Here is a 12,883-nt window from a genome sequence, read left to right as displayed (position 1 = left end):
CTCTCGCCCTGATGCCAGACACTTTAGTTCCTCCCTGTATACCTCTGGTGCCCTTCAAGCTGCTACCCTTGTGTTGGAGTTCAGAGGGAATGAGTCTTAGTAAGTCTGTGTGCTGGTTCTTTAAGAGGAACTGCTTGGGAGTTTAGCAGTTTCTTCCACTGACTCAATCTTCAGTGGTTTTTGAAAAGTTATGGGGACTTTTCTTCCTGGCATTGGAACCTTGGGCTGGGAGCCCTAGTGTGGGGTTGGGACTCCTCACTCCGGAGATATCCCTCCTAAAATTTTGTCCACCACACCTGGGTGTGGGACCAGCCCATTCCTTGACTCTCCATCTCCACCTTCCTACCAGTCTGGATGGATGTGGTTTCTTTAGTTCTATAGTTGCTGGACTTCCTTTCAGCTTGATTTTTGATGGTTCTGAGTGATGGTTGTTTTATAGTTGAGTTGTAATTTTAATGTGGTTGTACAAGAAGGCAAGCCGTGTTTACCTATGCCTCCATCTTAACAAGAAGACTTATCATATGAAAATTAGAATCAGCTTTTCATTTTAGGAAAAATACTATCTGAGTTTTTTTAATTAGGGACTCTACTGAATCTGTAGATAAGTTTAAGTAGTATTGCCATCTTAACATTATTAAGTCTTCTGATTTGTAAACATAGGATATCTTTCCATTTATTTAGGACTTAAACTTATTAAATTTATTCAACAATGTTTTGTTATTTTTCATTATATGTCTAACATTTTACATTTATTCCTGTTTTCTAATTCTTTTTGATGCTATTATAAAAGGATTTTTCTAAATTTCATTAATTGTTATTGTGTAGAAATAGAAGTAATTTTTGTGTATTTTACTTGTCTACAACTTTGGTGAACTCACTTATTAGCTGTAATAGTTTGTGTGGATTTCTTAGGATTTTCTTCTTTCTTTTAATCTAGATGCCTAATTACCCTGGGTAGAACCTTCAATACAATGTTGAGTAGAAGTAGTGAGAGCAGACATCCTTTCCTTGTTCCCCATTTTAGGGGGAAGCATTTAGTCTTTTGCCAGTAAGTGTCATGTTAGCTATGGTTTTTTGTAGATGCCTGACTTCAATATTCACTTTTAAGCTACAGCAATTAACACAGTGTGGTTCTGGTGAGAGAATAAACAAATAGATCAATGCAATAGAATAGAGAGCAACAAAAAATACCTGCACAAATGTAGTCAATTGACTTTTGACAAAGATGAGAAAGGAATTTAATGAATACAGGATAATCTTTTCAACAAATGGTGCTGGAATAACTAGACAAGTACATGCATTTATCACAAATATTAATTGAAAATGGGTCATAGACATAAATGTCAAATACAAACTATGAAACTTCTAGAAGACAACATAGAAAATCTAGGTAACCTTTGGTTTAGAGATTATTTTTTTCCTGTATTTTATTTTTAGTGCTTTTCATACATCATATTATTTCATCTTGACCTGAATAATTATCATTTCCTTTTACTTTTGTGGAAACAAAATGTTCTGGAAGCTTGCCTGAGGTCACAAAGCATATCAAGTAAGTAGGTAGTCAGATTCTAACCCAAATCTCTCTGATGCCCTGATGGTTTTTTGTTTTGTTAGTATTTTTATAAATATCTAAAGGAGAACAATTAATTTTGATATTTCCTGAGGATACACTCTATAGCCCATGGAGACATACATATATATTCACCAAAAACTGGCATTCAGAGGTGGGTCAAGGCGTATGGCAGACTACAATTTGTGTTATAGCAGAATAGAGAAGGATTATATGTACATATTTACTTTAAATGCAGAAAATGTCTCTGGTAACTTAAGGAACTGAGTGGTTGCAGTACAAGAGGTGAAAAAGAGACATTTTATTGTAATACATTTTGAATTTTGAACCATGTGACTATTCCAAAAATAAAATTTAATGCATGCCTGCACCCCTCACTTATGAACTTAGCTGTGTATTGATAGGACAATGCTGAGAGAACTGAGCCTAAAACACATAAGGCCAATCATCTTTGTTTTTGCACTCTTTAGAGCCTCTTTTTAACATCCTGAAAGTCTTAATTTTATGTTAGTATTCTCATGGAGTCAGAGCTCCAGTACAGAACATTATTTTAGTTTTTCTTAGCAGCTGTTTAATTTAAAACTTAAATGCCTTGAGAGTAAAAAAAAATGGAGTCCTCACAAAATATCTCATACTGCTCTTCCTTCATAGTTTCTTATCTTCCTTAGTGAAATAACATCAAATAACTGGACTGAAGAAAGGTTTCCTGACCCTTCCTTCATCAACACATATTGGCAGACCTGCTAGGGCAATGCAGAAATCCAGACAAGAGAAGGAAACACATTAAAATAATGGAAGAGAGGCTCATATTTTTTTTTCTGCAACCTTTGGAAATATGATTTTTTGAAGATATCTGCTTGTATGCCTGTTGACACTCTAAGATAAAATAGCCAGTTCACAGCAGCCCAAGCCAACCCAGCAGTCAGATTTCTTAAATGAACCTGGCAAAGATGAATTCATCTCCAACTCCAAATTTCAACCATTGTTTTAGGGCAATAATCTGGGACTTGCTGCAACAGATGTTTTAGTTGTGACTCACTTTTTGAGGAAAATATCTGTTCACATATATCATGGCATATTTGGTTATCCTTTGACTGATCACAACACAATGCACCCCGCACTGCCAGGGCCAGGCTTCCTGCCACCTCCATGATTGTCATCGGGACCCAGATAATTGCCATGTCCTTGTGGGGACGTCCAGAGCCAGAGGATGCTTGGACCCAGAGTGGCCCCTACCACTGCTCTGATGATGACTTTTTAGATATTACACCAAAAGCATGACTAAGAATTTTAAAAAATGGTAACTTGGACTTTATTAAAATTCAAATGTCTGCTCTGCAAAAGACACTGTTAAGAGAATGTAAGCATAAACCACAGACTAGAAAGATATTTGCAAAATACATATTAGATAAAGGATTTGTATCCAAAACATACAGCTCCAATTGCTGGTAGAAATGCGAAAAATGATACAGTCTGCTTTGGAAGACAATCTGATAGTTTCTTACAAAGTTAAACATGGTCTCACCATACAATATAGCAATCACACTTCTTGTTATTTTTTTATTGTTTATTCTCTTACAATTGTCTCATTTTTTTCTTTTACCCCCCTCCACCGAGCCCACCCCTCTAGCCAAAGTCAATCCCCTCTCTGTTGTCCATGTCCATGCATCTTTCATACATGTTCTTTGACTAGTCCCTTCCCCTTCCTTCAACCATTCCTCCCCATCCTTCTCCCCTCCTATAACTATCAGTCTATTCCATGTTTCCATGTCTCTGGTTCTATTTTTCTCATTAGTTTATTTTGCTCATTAGATTTCAGTTATAACTGAGGTCATATGGTATTTGTCTTTCACTGACTGGCTTATTTCACTTAGCATAATACTCTCCAGTTCCACCCATGCTGTTGCAAAAGGTAGGACTTCCTTCTTTCTTTCTATGTAAATGTACCACCATTTATTAATTCACTCATTTACTGATGGACACTTGGGCTGTTTCCAGCCCTTGGCTATTGTAAATGGCACTGCTGTGAACATAGGGGTTCATAAGTTCTTTTGAATTGGTGTTTCAGGATTCTTAGGGTACAATCCCACCAGTGGAATCACTGGGTCATACGGCAGTTCCATTTTTAGTTTTCTGAGGAAATTCCAAACTGTTTTCCACAGTGGCTGCACCAGTCTGCGTTCCCACCAACAGTGTACTAGGGTTCCTTTACTCCACAGCCTTGCCAGCACCTGTTTGTTGATTTGTTTATGATGGCCATTCTGATAGGTGTGAGGTGATATCTCATTGTGGTTTAAATTTGAATCTCTCTGGCGCCGAGTGGCCGGCGAGAGTTGGCGAGTGTGTGTGTGGACCGGCGCTGGCTGGCGAGAGCTCCCGTTAGCTGGCAAGGCCTCCCACAGGTTGGAACCCATGGGGCCTGCAAGGGAGTGTGCAGATCGGAGACGGCAGGTGTATATTGACGCGCGTGGGCCGGAGAGTGCAGAGCAGTCCACAGAAATAGTGGATCCCAGGCCAAAGGGGTCACAGAGCTGCCCAGAGTCCCTGGAGGACAGACTGGAGACAGGATTAACTGGAGAGTCCTAGAGGTGACTTCCTCCTATTTCCATAGTCTCATTTGGTGAGGGCAGGCAACACATCCAAAGAGCCAAAAGCAGGGAAACCACACAATAGAAGACCTTAAATGGACCAGTGCTAGGGAGCGCGCCGGCCTGGGGAAGCCCCCTGGGCTGAGGCAAGCATGCACACGATCCCAGGCTGGCGGGGGATGCTGGCGGGGGATCCTGGCGGGGGACCCTGCTGGCCGGGGAGTGCACTCAAGGAGCCAGTGAGAAAGTAAAGAGTGATCCATAGAAACAGTGGATCCTTGGCCAAAGGGGTGACAGAGCTGCCCAAAGCATGAGTCAGACACAGACAGTAGACTCCTGGAAGGCTCAAACAAACAACTCAAGGTGCTATAGGGTCAACAACTGACATCATCAGAGGCAGGCCCAGAAAGAAAAGTAAAGGGAAAAATTAAATGAATAAATAAAAAGACCCGCTTACTACCATAGAAGTTTAATCCACAAAGTCAGGAAATCTAGACGGCCCAATTGCGCAGAAGCAAAAATAAATAAATAAATAAATATATTATTTAAAATACTCTCACAAAAATGGGAAGAAAAAGAAGTTCCCCCCAAATGAGTGGAAAAGGGGACTCCCCACAGAGAGAGCTAAATGAAATAGAGGCAAGGGAACTATCAGATATGGAATTTAAAACAATGGTTCTAAGGAAGCTCACTGACCTCAGCCAGCTCAAAAAGAACTATGAGAAACTGCAGAGAAACTATCAGGATCTTACAGCAAACTATATCAACCTGGAAAAGGACACAGAAACTATCAAGAAGACACAAGAGGATATGAAGAATACCATTTCTGAATTGAGAACACAGTAGAAGGAATCCAAAGCAGCCTGGAAGAAGCTGAGGATCGAATCAGTGAGATGCAGGATAAGGTAGAAAAAAGCTCCCAGAAAGAACAAGAAATGGAAAAACGACTCAAAAGGAATAAAGAGGCATTTAGGGAAATGCAGGACAACCTGAAACGCAATAATATCCATATAATAGGGATACCGGAAGGAAAAGAAGAGGAGCAAGGGATAGAGAAACTCCTCGAAAAAGTAATGATGGAAAATTTCCAAATTGGGAGGAGAAAAAGGCTCTCATGGATCCAGGAGGCACAGAGGACCCCACTCAAGTGGGACTCAAGAAGGTCCACTCCAAGACACCTCATCATTAAAATGGCAAACGTCACAGACAAAGAGAGAATCCTCATGCAGCAAGGGAGAAGGAGAAAGTAACATACAAGGGGGCCCCCAATATGCCTAGGAGCTGACTTCTCAACAGAAACACTACAAGCCAGAAGGGAATGGCAACAAATATTCCAAGTCATGAAAAGCAAGGGCCTACAACCAAGGCTGCTCTACCCAGCAAGGCTCTCCATTAAAATAGAAGGGGAAATACAGAGGTTCCCAGACAAGAGAAGGCTAAAAGAATACATCTCTACCAAACCAGCACTCCAAGATATGCTACGGGGACTGGTTTAAGAAGATGAAAGAAAAGAATGAGACAGAGAGGAACACAGGTACAAAGAGAAAAGATGAGTAAGTTTCTATCAGTAATATCTCTCAATGTGAATAAACTAAATGCCCCAATCAAAAGACACAGGGTAGCTGAATGGATAAGAAAACATGACCCACACATATGCTGCCCTCAAGAGACCCACCTCAGAGCAAGAGACCTACACAGATTGAAAGTAAAGGGATGGAAAAAAATATTCCAAGCAAATGGGCAAGAGAAAAAGGCCGGGGTTGCCATACTTGTATCAGACAAAGTAGATTTCAAAACAAAGGCCATAAAGAGAGACCCAGAGGGGCACTTTATAGTACTTAAACCAAGAATCTATCAAGAAGACATCAACATTGTAAACTTATATGCTCCCAATATAGGAGCCCCCAAGTTTAGAAAGAAATTGTTGGATGATTTCAAAAAAGATATAGACAGCAACACACTGATAGTAGGGGATTTCAACACCCCACTGTCAAAAATGGACAGATCTTCCAAACAAAACATTAAGAAACATATTGTGGCGCTGAATGACACACTGAATCAAAGAGACTTAACTGACATATATAGAACCTTACATCCCAAAGAAGAAAAATACACATTCTTTTCAAATGCTCATGGCAGTTTTTCAAAAATAGACCACATGATAGGACACAAAGCAAACCTCAGCAAATTCAGGAAAATGGAAATAATACCAAACTTTTTCTCGGACCACAAGGGATTGAAACTGGAAATGAACCTCAAAGAGGAACTTCAAAAACTTGCAAACTCATGGAGACTCAACAGTAAACTATTTAAACAATGAATGGGTCAATAATGAGATCAGAGGAGAAATCAAAAAATTTCTGGAAACAAATGAAAATGAACAGACAACAGTCCAAAACCTATGGGACAAAGCAAAGGCAGTCCTGAGAGGGAAGTTCATAGCAATACAGGCTTACCTAAAAAAGATAGAAACATTTCAAATAAAAGACCTAACACTACAAACTCAAGAACTGGACAAACAACAACAAATAAATCCCAGAGCAAGTAGAAGGAAGGAAATAGTCAAGATCAGAGCAGAATGGAATGACATAGAGACGAAAAGAACATTTCAGAGGATCAACCAATCCAGAAGCTGGTTCTTCGAAAAGATAAATAAAATTGACAAGCCTTTAAGCAGAATCATCAGGAAAAAAAAGGGAGAGGACCCAAATTAGTAATATCAGAAATGAAAGAGGAGAAATAACAACTGATACCACAGAAATACAAAGGATTGTCAGAAACTACTATGAACAATTATATGCCAAGAAATTTGAAAATCTTGGTGAAATGGACAAATTTTTTAAAAAGTATTATCTTCCAACACTGAAGGAGGAAGAAACAGAAATCTTGAACAGACCGATAACAGCTGGGGAAATTGAAGCAGTCATCAAGAAACTCCCGGCACACAAAAACCCAGGGCCGGATGGTTTCACAGGAGAATTTTACAAAACATTTAAGGAAGAGCTATCCCCTGTCCTTCTCAGATATTCCAAAAATCCAAGAGGAGGGAAGACTCCCAGACTCTTTCTATGAGGCCAGCATCACCCTGATCCCAAAACCAGATAAAGACCCTACAAAGAAAGAAAACTACAGGCCAATTGCGCTGATGAACATAGATGCTAAAATCCTCAACAAAATATTGGCAAACCGCATCCAGCAATACATTCGAAAGATCATCCACCACGATCAAGTGGGATTCATCCCAGGGATGCAGGGATGGTTCAATATACGCAAGTCAGTAAACGTGATACAGCACATAAATGAAAGAAAAGACAAAAACCACATGCTCATCTCGATAGATGCAGAAAAAGCATTTGACAAGGTACAGCACCCATTTATGATCAAAACACTCAGCAAAATGGGAATAAATGGGGCATTCCTCAACGTAATAAAGGCCATATATGAAAAACCTACACCAATATCATACTCAACGGGCAAAAACTGAAAGCTTTCCCACTAAGATCGGGAAACACGACAAGGATGTCCGCTCTCACCGCTTCTTTTCAACATCGTATTGGAAGTCCTAGCCACAGCGGTCAGACAAGAGAAAGAGATAAAAGGCATCCAAATAGGAAAGGAGGAAGTAAAGTTATCATTGTTTGCAGATGACATGATAGTGTACATAGAGAACCCTGTAGACTCTACCAAAAAACTCCTCAACCTAATAAGTGAATTTGGCAAAAGAGCAGTATTCAAAGTCAATATTCAGAAATCAAAGGCATTTTTGTACACCAGCAATGAAAGAGAAGAAGAGGAAATCAGAAAAAAAAATACCATTCGATATAGCAAGAAAAATAAAGTACCTAGGTATAAATTTAACCAAGGAGGTAAAAGACCTGTACGCAGAAAACTATACAACATTGAAGAAAGAAATTAAGGAAGACACAAATAAATGGAAGCATATACCGTGCTCATGCATTGGAAGAATTAATATCCTCAAAATGTCCATACTACCCAAAGCAACTTATAGATTCAATGCAATCCCTATTAAGATACCAATGACATATTTCAGAGAAATAGAAAAGACATTTCAAAAATGTATATGGAACCATAAACGACTCCAAATAGCCACAGCAATTTTGAGAAAGGAACATAAAGTAGAGGGATCACAATACCGGACATCAAGCTATACTACAAAGCCACTATACTGAAAGCAATCTGGTACTGGCACAAGAACAGATCCATAGACCGGTGGAACAGAATAGAAAGCCCAGAAAAAAGCCCAGGTCTGTATGGGCATCTAATATTTGACAAAGGGGGCAGAAGCATAAAATAGAGCAATAATAGCCTCTTAAACAAATGGTGTTGGGAAAGCTGGACAGCTACATGCAAAAAAATTGAAATTGGATCATCAGCTGACACCATACACAAAAATAAACTCAAGATGGATAAAAGATTTAAATATAAGTCGCAACACCATAAAAATCCTAGAGGAGAACATGGGCAGGAAACTCTCAGATATCCCATGCAGCAATTTTTTCACTGATATGTCTCCTAAAGCAAGGGACATAAAGGAAAGAATAAAGAAGTGGGACCTCATCAAAATAAGAAGCTTCTGCATAGCTAAGGAAAACATCAGCAAAGTGAAAAGGGAGCCAACCCTATGGGAAAATATATTTGCTAATGATACATCAGATAGAGTTTTGATCTCCAAGATATATAAAGAACTCACTTGACTCCACTCCAAGAAGACAAACGATCCAATCAAATAATGGGCTAAGGACCTGGGCAGACGCTTTTCCAAGGAAGAGATACAGAGGGCCCAGAGACACTTGAAAGGATGCTCAGCATCACTAGCCATCAGAGAAATGCAGATCAAAACCACCATGAGGTACCACCTCACACCAGTCAGAATGGCCATCAGAAACAGATCAACAAACAACAGGTGCTGGCGAGGCTGTGAAGAAAAGGGAACCCTAGTACGCTGTTGGTGGGAATGCAGGTTGGTGCAGCCATTGTGGAAAGCAGTGTGGAATTTCCTCAAAAAGCTGAAAATGGAACTGCCTTTTGATCCAGTCATTCCCCTGCTGGGACTGTACCCTAAGAATTCCAAAATGCCAATTCAAAAAAACCTATGCACCCCAATGTTCATAGCAGCACAATTTACAATAGCCTAGTGTTGGAAGCAGCCTAAATGCCCATCAGTAGATGATTGGATCAAAAAATTTTGGTAGATTTACACAATGGAATACTACGCAGCAGAAAAAAAAAAGAACTACTACACTTTGTGACAGCATGGATGGAACTAGAGAGCATTATGCTAAGCAAAATAAGCCAGCGGGTGAAAGACAAATACCATATGATCTCACCTGTAAGTGGAACCTAACCAACAAAACAAAGATGCAAGGAAAATAAGACCAGCAACACTGAAATGAAACCCATAGAGACAAGAGGGAAGGAGTGAGGGGGTGTGGGGGAAAAAGAAGGGAAGGGGAAAGTCAAGGAACATATATCAAGGACTCATGGACAAAACCAAAGGGGAATAGTTGAGGGAGGGAGGGAGTGGGCAAGGGAAAGTGGTGGGGGGTTGGCAGAGACAAATGTATTTGAAAAAATAAATTAATTAATTTAAAAATAAATTAATTAATTAACTTGAATCTCTCTGATGACTAGTGGCACTGAGCATCTTTTCATATGCCTATGGGCCCTCTGTATATCCTCCTTCGAGAAGTGCCTATTCAGGTCCTTTGCCCATTTTTTTTAATTGAGTAGTTTGTCTTTCTGGTGTAGAGTCGTATGAGTTCTTTACATACTTTGGAGATTAAACCCTTGTCCAGTATATCATTGGCAAATATGTTCTCCCATATAGTCAGTTCCCTTTTCTTTTTGATGATGGTTTATTTAGCCATGCATATTTTTAATTGGATGTAGTCCCATTTATTTACTTAACAAGTAGAAAAATTATGTTCATGCAAAAACCTGCAGATGAATGTTTATAGCAACTTTATTCATAATTGCTCAAACTTGGAAGCAATGACAATGTCCTTTAATAGGTAAACGGATAAACAAACTCTGGTACATGTATACAATGGAATATTATTCAGCAATAAAAAGAAATGAGCAAGAAGCAAATGTGGTGCCCTATGGAAGAGTCGGAGTAACACCATTGCTGGATGAGAGCCAGGAGCCAAGGAATGTGGCAGCTTCTAGAAGTTGGCAAATGCAAAAAGTGAACTTCCTGCTGGAGTCACCAGAAGAACAGCAACCCTGCTGACACCTTCAATGAAGCCAGGAGATAAATATGGGACATCTACCACATGCCAATCCCTGTGTTGCGGATAAAAAGATGAAGACACACTCTCTGTCCTCAAGAAGTTTCCAATTCAATCGGGCAGGGGAGACACACAGACATGACTATGCTGTGCTGAATGTTACATTGGAGGGATGGATATTGTGCTCTGCAAGAGACAGGAGTGAAAACTGTTGCCTGGCGGTTGGGGAAGTGTGTTTACCCTGTTGGTATGCATATTCTTTCATCACTGGAAGCCCCGAGGAAAATTTTTACACATACTCATTTGGCAAGATAATATTTGTAAAATATTTTAGTGTCCTCAGATCATAAGGGAAATGACTTGTATGGAATTTGCAGGACATGGAGCACCAGTCTAACACTGGATTAATACTTTCAAAGTATATACAATCATCACTGTGAAATGACCTAGAAATATTCTAATTACCTTAAGACAATGGATGCAAATTGAAACTTGCTGGATAAACAAGCGTTTCATCTAACCAAGAATATCTTCTCCCTAATTTGCTAATGCTAAGAAATCTTTTTTTCTCCCCTCCCTTTTATCCCTCCCTCCTTATCCTCTTCCCTTACCTTCAAGTAGTTTTTAAACACTTGCCACGTGTTAGACCTGTACTAGGTGTTGAGCATACAAAGATGGGTAAAACAGTCTATCAGGGGAGAAAAATAAACAAATTGGTTCTATTTACTAGGACACAGGCTCTAAAAGAAGTGTATTAGAGGTGCTGAGGATGGTGCAAGAAACAATAATTATATCTGTCTCTTTAGAATCCAGCAAGTCTTCTCAGAAGGAGTAATATTTGAACAGGGTAGTGACAGGTACACATTGTTTCATACATGAGATCTTTTCATTGACCTGACTAATGTCTGGACAGTTTTAGTAGTCTATACAGTTGAGTTGAATCTTCATAAAATAATGTATAAATTATAAATTCAAATTTTATTTCTGAAATCCATACATTTATTAAAAAACAACTTCATGAATTTTCTTCTGAAGTATTGTTTAAAATGAAAGCTGCATTGACTGAGGTTCCTTGAAAATAAGTTGAATGAAATTTGGTCTAACATTCTTTGTTCTTAATGTCTTTTGGAGTAAAAAGGGTCACTAAATGTTTTTAAAATGCAATTCTAATAGAAGGGTACTTTCCACAGCAATCACATAAGTTTACGCAACCTATTCAAGTCCAACTCCAAGGGGCACTATTCAGAAATAAAGAAATTTAAAAAAAATGAGCAATCAAGTCACAAAAAGACATGGAAGAATCTTAAATGCATATTGCTAAGTGAAGAGGGGGAAGTCTGAGAAGACTGCATACTGTATAATTCTATTCATATGACATTCAAGAAAAGGCAAAACTATCGAGACAGTAAAAAGATCAATGATTGCCACTAGTTTAGAAGGAGAAAAGAAGAGATGAATACATGGAACACTGGGGATATTTAGGACAGTAAAAACTCTGTATGACACGATAGTGGTAGATACATGCATTATGCATTCCTCAAAACCCAAGTAGAATGTACAGTTGAAAAGAGTGAAGTTCTCCCACAGTCCTATGTTGCCTGAGGCCCCAGGCCATCATCTGTGATCTTGTCCTCTACTGCCAGGCACCTCTACGGAGAACAAAGCCAGCTGCACAGGGACAGCAGGGAGGCCTGGAGTTGGAGGCCCGGGCTGGGGAGTAGAGTAAGTGGTGTCGGAAGCTCAGGTTTCAGCTGGCTGGGCGGTGTCCCCAGAGGGGGCCATGTCTAAGGGGGTTTATGTGCTGCCAAGTTCAGCCAATGGACACGTGAAGCTGCTGGTGCCTAGCACACCTCTGGTTGACTCCCTGATGCAGCTAGAGGATTACATACACACCTACAATCCCAGATGCAGTGACCAATTACTACCTGAACCATGCTGGCTTTGAGGCCTCAGATCCTCACATAATTTGGCTCATCTCCCTAGCTGCTCAGAAATTCATCTCAGATATTGCCAACGATGTACTACAGCATGTGAGATGAAGGGCACAGCCTCTGGCAGCTCCCTGAGCAAGATCAAGGACACAAGTACACTCTAACCATGGAGGACTTGACCTATGCCCTTAGTGAGTATGGGATCCATGTGAAGAAGCTACACTATTTCATCTTGCCACCCTATCTCTATATACTTGTCTGTCCCCTTGTCTCCATACCAGCCTGTTTTCATAATAAACTTTGTTGTGACAGACAAAAAAAAGAATGAACCCTCTTGTAAACAATGTATCCATATTGGTTCCTCATGTAACAAATGTACCATACCAATGCAAAACATTAATAATACGGGAAAACTGTGGAGGGGAGACAGGAAGGAACAGTGGTAATATGGGAACGCGATACTTTTAAGTTTTTCTCTAAACTCAAAGCTGCTCTAAAAAAAAAAAAAAGACTGTCAAGGAAAAAAAAAACCTTTTTCATGGA

The 12,883-nt window shown here is 39.6% G+C and overlaps 1 pseudogene; it reads left to right on the top strand.

Annotated features, from left to right (window-relative positions):
- Positions 1-12,048: 12,048 nt before the first annotated feature.
- Positions 12,049-12,668, top strand: LOC129065025 (transcription initiation factor TFIID subunit 10-like; annotated as a pseudogene).
- Positions 12,669-12,883: the final 215 nt, after the last annotated feature.

The sequence above is a fragment of the Pteronotus mesoamericanus genome, unplaced genomic scaffold (genome assembly GCF_021234165.1).
Source record: "Pteronotus mesoamericanus isolate MK-2021 breed Mesoamerican mustached bat unplaced genomic scaffold, CSHL_Meso_final contig_173, whole genome shotgun sequence".
Taxonomy (NCBI): domain Eukaryota; kingdom Metazoa; phylum Chordata; class Mammalia; order Chiroptera; family Mormoopidae; genus Pteronotus; species Pteronotus mesoamericanus.
The sequence above is the reverse complement of the archived record's forward strand: the minus strand, read 5'-3'. Positions and strand labels throughout refer to the sequence as shown.